We start from the raw sequence: 7,102 nt of genomic DNA, 5'->3' as shown, positions 1-7,102 counted from the left end.
GAACTTTTATATCCAGGACCATGGTATCTCTACAGTGTTCAGGTCTTTTAAAGCACTTTAGTGAGGTTAACATTGCTTTTTATCTAAATCTTTCATGTTTGTTGCTAGATTTATTTATTCCTATATAGTCTAGTTTCCTTTCAAATTGTCTTCTCTAAATGGTACTGCCAGTCTTGTTTCAGCAAGATTTTACTCACCTCAGAGGAACTAATTTGTTTGAGTTATATAATATTCTGTCATGCTGAACAATATGGTAACATTAATTCTAAGTAGAAGAAAACATGCTAGATTTAGAGTCATGAAACATGAGATTGCACCCATCATTTATTATATGTAAATAATTTACATATTATATGTAATCATAAGGGTTTTTTTGTTTGATTCTTATCTGTAAAATGGGAGCAATAATTTTAACTACACACAGGGTCATTATGAGTATCCAGTGAGATGGTATTTGGGAATATGCATTATATGAATGTAAAGGACTGTCAGTAGAAATCTTTTCACTAAAACATTTGGGAAAATGGTGAGTGAGTACACATTTTTATGAACTTAATAAACTCTGGAAGATTCCTATAACTCAAATATCCCTCTATGTTACAATATCCTTTTAAGTTAAAGAGAAGTAAAACTTGTTAGAAACCTTTTTCAAAAGTCCATTAGAACCACTGCATAGGTATATTACGAGAGCTTCAGGCTGTAAAATAGCTATCATTTATTGGGCTTCTTCTAGATTCTAGTCACAACACAAAGCACTTTACACATATTACTTAAATCTACAACGTAGATATTATTATCTTCATTTCAAAGATTCCTTCCTTCTTTCCTTTCTCCTTTCAAATTTACTGAAAAGTTGCAAGAATAGTAAAAAGGAAATCTGTATAATCTTAACTCAAATCCTCCAAAAGTTAACATTTTACTATATTTATCTTTTCATTTTTCCACTATGTATTTAATTTATAATTTTTATTATTGTATTGTTATTTCTCAAACATTAGAGGATAAGTTGAAAACCTAATGCCTTATTGTTCTTAAGTGCTTCAAGGACCCTCTCCTACAGAACGATTGGACATCTATTAGAATCAAATAACATTGAAATAATACTGCTATTCAAACCCAGACCCCATTTAAATTTTGGCAATTGCCCCAATAATGTCTTTGTGAATGGCACCCTTTCCTTTTTCTCCAGGATCTAGGATCACCTGTTGCATTCAGTTGTGATCTTTTTAGTTTCCTTCATTCTGGAAGAGTTTCTCATTTTTACCTTGTTCATGACGTTGGCATTTTTGAGAAGTAAAAGCAAGTTACTTTGTAGAATGTTACTCAGTTAGGGTTATCTAATATTTTCTCATGTTTAATTAATGTTTTACACTTTTTATCCTTGGGCACGAATATCACAGAATGATGCTGTGTTCTCATTTCTTCATATAAGGAAGCAGATGGTGTCTATTTGAACCATCACTTTTTTTAAAAAAATTAATTTTGTAAGTGAAATAGGGAGCATTTTCTTTTTTTTCTTTTTTTTAGTTTTATTTATTTATTTTATTTATGACTGTGTTGGGTCCTCGTCCCTGTGCGAGGGCTTTCCCCAGCCGCGGCAAGCGGGGGCCACTCTTCATCACGGTGCACGGGCCTCTCACCATCGCGGCCCCTCCCGTTGCGGAGCACAGGCTCCAGACGCGCAGGGTCAGCAATTGTGGCTCACGGGCCCAGCTGCTCCGCGGCGTGTGGGATCCTCCCAGACCAGGGCTCGAACCCGTGTCCCCTGCATTGGCAGGCAGACTCTCAACCACTGCACCACCAGGGAAGCCCCAACCATCACTTTTGATATTGACTTTTATTACTTGGTTAAGATGGTGTCTGTAAGATTTCTCTACGTTAGAGTCTACTTATAAGTATTTTACTTATTAATCAATAAAAAATTGTATTAATAAGTAATTAATAAATAACTTATAGGAAGCTACTTTGAGATTATGTAAATATCCTGTTCTTCAACAAATTTTCACCCATTAGTTTCAATATTAATTGATGATTTTTTATCTGAATCAGTTATTACTATCATGGTAGTTTTCTAATTCCATTATTCCTTCTACATTATTATTATTTTTTTTGAGAAGATCATTTTTTTTTTAATTCTATTTTTGGCTGCGTTGGGTCTTCGTTACTGTGTGTGGGCTTTCTCTAGTTGTGGCAAGCAGGTGCTACTCTTCATTGCAGTGCGTGGGCTTCTCATTGTGGTGGCTTCTCTTGTTGAGAAGCATGGGCTCTAGGCACGTGGGCTTCAGTAGTTGCAGGGCTCAGTAATTGCAGTGCATGGGCTCAGTAGTTGTGGAGTGTGGGCTCAGTAGTTGCAGTGTGTGGGCTCTAGGGCACGTAGGCTTCAGTAGTTGTGGCACATAGGCTCAGTAGTTGTGGCGCACGGGCTTAGTTGCTCTATGGCATGTGGGATCTTCCCGGACCAGGGATTGAACCCATGTCCCCTGCATTGGCAGATGGATTCTTAACCACTGCACCACTAGGGAAGTCCCCCTTCTACATTATTCATTGACATTCTGTTGCAATGTAGAGATTTCCATTAATCTCCATCTATTTATTTATATTAATATGGACTCAGATATTACTCTTTATGCAATCTGTCACCATAATAATTTATTTGATACTCAAATCGTCCCATATTCAGTCAGTGGAACACTTTCAAGCTGGCTCTTATATCACTTTGACATGACTATGATGCTTAAAGCATGTCTTTTTTTTTTTTTTTTCTGGCACAAGATATTCTAGCTTAACCTGTACTTTCCCTCTGGATCTGGAATTATTCTTTTTTGATGGCTCTGGAATCAACCACTTTTCCTAGAATTCCTAATTTATTTTAGTGGATTATGGCACTCAGCTGTGAGCTGTTAGAAGCTAATACTCTTGGTAATGGAGTGAATGAATGTCTTTTTCCTGAAGGGGAATATTGGTGGTGGTCCACAGTGTACACTGCTATGCATAGGGTAGTATAGTGTTCCCCTTTGTGTCTTGTGGGTTTTTTTGATTTAAACACTATTTTTACAGGTTGTTGCCAAATTTTATTTTGTCTCATATCTTCTTCATATATCATTTTTTCACTCTTTCTGTGTTTTTTTCCTTTTAAATGTCTTTGATAAATGACATATTGTTAGATTAAAAAAACTTTAAAAATTCCCATTTGAGGAGATTGGTTCAAGATGGCAGAGTAGAAGGATGTGCGCTCACTCCCTCTTGATAGAACACCGGAATCACAACTAACTGCTGAACAATCATCGACAGGAAGACACTGTAACTCACCAAAAAAGATACCCCACATTCAAAGACAAAGGAGAAGCTGCAGTGAGATGGTAGGAGAGGTGTAATCACAATAAAATCAAATCCCATAACCATTGGATGGGTGACTCATAAACTGGAGAACAATTATACCACAGAAGTCCACCCACTGGAATGAAGGTTCAAGCCTCACATGAGGCTTCCAAACTTGGGGGTCCGGCAATGGGAGGAGGAATTCCCAGAGAATCAGGCTTTGAAGGTTAGTGAGTTTTGATTGCAGGACTTTGACAGGACTGGGGGAAACAGAAACTCCACTCTTGGAGGGCACACACAAAGTAGTGTGCACATCAGGACCCTGGGGGAAGGAGCAGTGACCCCACAGGAGACTGAACCAGACCTACCTGCTAGTGTTGGAGGGTGTCCTGCAGAGGCAGGGGGTGGCTGTGGCTCACTGTATGGATAAGGACACTGACAGCAGAAGCTCTGGGAAGTACTCCTTGGCATGAGCCCTCCTGGAGTCTGCCATTATCCCCACCAAAGAGTCTGTAGCCTCCAGTGCTGGGTTGCCTCAGGCCAAACAACCAACAGCAGGGAACTCAGCCCCACCCATCAGCAGACAAACTGATTAACGTTTTACTGAGCTCTGTCCACCAGAGCCACACCCAGATCTACCTAACACCAGTCCCTCCTATCAGGAAGCTTGCACAAGCCTCTTAGGTAGGCTCATCCACCAGAGGGCAGACAGCAGAAGCAAGAAGAACTACAGTCCTGCAGCCTGTGGAACGAAACCACAATCACAGAGAGATAGACAAAATGAAAAGGCAGAGGACAATGTACCAGATGAAGGGACAAGATAAAACCCCAGAAAACAACTAAATGAAGTGGAGATAGACAACCTTTCAGAAAAAGAATTCAGAATAATGATAGTGAAGATGACCCAGGACCTCGGAAAAAGAATGGAGGCAAAGATCGAGAAGATGCAAGAAATGTTTAACAAAGACCTAGAAGAATCAAAGAACAAACACCTAGAAGAATTAAACAACAAACAGAGATGAAAAATACAATAATTGAAATGAAAAATACAGTAGAAGGAATCAATAGCAGAATAACTGAAGCAGAAGAACGGATAAGTGACCTGGAAGACAAAATGGTGGAATTCACCGTTGCGGACAAGAATAAAGAAAAAAGAATGAAATGAGATGAAGACAGCCTAAGAGACCTCTGGTACAACAGTAAACGCACCAACATTCACATTATAGGGGTTCCAGAAAGAGAAGAGAGAGGGAAAGGACCTGAGAGAATATTTGAAGAGATTATAGTTGAAAACTTCCCTAACATGGGAAAGGAAATAGCCACCCAAGTCCAGGAAGCACAGAGAGTCCCAGGAAAGATAAACCCAAGGAGAAACATGCTGAGACACATAGTAATTAAATTGACAAAAATTAAAGACAAATTATTGAAAGCAACAAGGTAAAAATGACAACATACAAGGGAACTCCCATAAGGTTAACAACAGATTTCTCAGCAGAAACTCTATAAGCCAGAAGGGAGTGGCACAATATATTTAAAGTGATGAAAGGGAGGAACCTACAACCAAGATTACTCTACCCGGCAAGGACCTCATTCAGATTCAACAGAGAATTTAAAAGTTTTACAGACAAGCAAAAACTAAGAGAATTCAGCACCACTAAACCAGCTCTACAACAATGCTAAAGGAAGTTTTCTAAGTGGGTAACACAAGAGGAGAAAAAGACCTACAAAAACAAACCCAAAACAATTAAGAAAATGGTAATAGGAACATATATATTGATAATTACCTGAAATGTGAATGGATTAAATGCTCCAACCAAAAGACACAGGCTCACTGAATGGATACAAAAACAAGACCCATATATATGCTGTCTACAAGACATGCACTTCAGACCTAGGGACACATACAGACTGAAAGTGAGGGGGTGGAAAAAGATATTCCATGAAATGGAAATCAAAAGAAAGCTGGAGTAGCAATACTCATATCAGATAAAATATACATTAAAATAAAGAATGTTACATGAAACAAGGAAGGACATACATAATGAACAAGGGATCAATCCAAGAAGAAGATATAACAATTGTAAATATATATTCACCCAACATAGGAGCACCTCAATACATAAGGCAAATGACAATCCCACTACTGGGCATATACCCTGGGAAAACCATAATTCAAAGAGATACATGCACCCCAATGTTCATTGCAGCACTATTTACAATAGCCAGCTCATGAAAGCAATCTAAATGTCCATCAACAAACGAATGGATAAAGAAGATGTGGTACATATACACAATGGAATATTACTCAGCCATAAAAGAAAGAAATTGGGTCATTTGTAGAGACGTGGATGGACCTAGGTACTGTCATACAGAGTGGAGTAAGTCAGAAAGAGAAAAACATATATTGTATATTAATGCATATATGTGGAATCTAGAAAAATGGTACAGATGAACCAGTTTGCAAGGCAGAAATGAAACACAGATGTAGAGAACAAACGTATAGACACCAAGAGGGGAAAGTGGGGTGATGGGGTGGTGGTGGTGTGATGAATTGGGAGATTGGGATTGACATGTATACACTAATATGTATAAAATAGGTAACTAAAAAGAACCTGCTTTATAAAAAAAAAAAAATAAAATTCAAAAATTTAAATTAAAAAAAATTCCCATTTGATAGTCCCTTTCTTTTAATTTGTGAGCTTAATCCATTTATATTTATTCTAATTGCAGTTAAATTGGGACTGATTTTTGTCATTCTATTTCATTTAAAAATTTTACTATATTGTCTTTTTATTTCTATTTAATTGAATTGTCCTAATGATGAATTCCCTAGTTTATTTTTAACTGAATTCATCCTGTTTGTCTCATATATTATGCTCTCAATTTTAAGTACTGTGTTTTTTCATATCTGTTATTTTTCTTAATTTCTTTTTATGAATATTATTATTACTCATATTACTACTATCTTTCCTTATCTCCTTAAATATATATTTTCATGTTTATTTTAAATTATTAGCCATTTGTTCTGGCTGTTTCTTTAGTTGCTCCCTTTCTGTTATAATGCCCATATCTTCAGGTGACTTATTATTTTATCTTGTGAGATCACATTGACCTAGGGGTAACAATTACACTGGAAATGAATATTAATGAAGGGCCACAGATCAGGCCCTAGTCTGTGTCCACCTCAGTTAGTTTGAGGAGAGGGGAAGAAAGAGGGCTTACAACATAGCACCATAAGATCGTTCTTGTTTAGTGCCACTCTACCAGGTAACTTCTCCTTTAACTCTTAGGAAAAAATAGCATGGTGAGGATGTCAACACTATAGGTGGTAATATTGCCAGTCCTGGGGTTTTTAGAGTAGAAGGATAGAATCTGGCAGCTGTACCCATTTTCAATAATTCTTCATCTCATTATGGCTACTGAGCTGTCATAAAATCAAGATTTTACCTAGCTGACCCCTGTGTCTGTGCTATTGCTGTAGATTTGAGTGTTGAAGGGACAGGCCATGATTTTTTCAAAGTAACAGCCCGAGAACAAGAAGAGAACTTTAAAGATTTTCTCCAATTTATCTTCTCACTGCTTTTCAGACCATCTTTGGCCCCAGGCTGCATTGATCTGTTTCTTATACAATTGGGTCAAGACAGTCATCATGCTCTCCAGGGTTTCGCACATTTTCTTGATGATTCTGGGAATCCATATTTCCTTCTTATGTCTATGGTTTTATCAGGTTTGACATTTGGCAAGGAGCCAGCAACAACCCCTGCTGGTTTTCTATTCAGACAAA

The sequence above is a fragment of the Balaenoptera physalus genome, assembly GCF_965194825.1.
Source record: "Balaenoptera physalus genome assembly, chromosome: 10".
NCBI classification, from domain to species: Eukaryota; Metazoa; Chordata; class Mammalia; order Artiodactyla; family Balaenopteridae; genus Balaenoptera; species Balaenoptera physalus.
The sequence above is the reverse complement of the archived record's forward strand: the minus strand, read 5'-3'. Positions refer to the sequence as shown.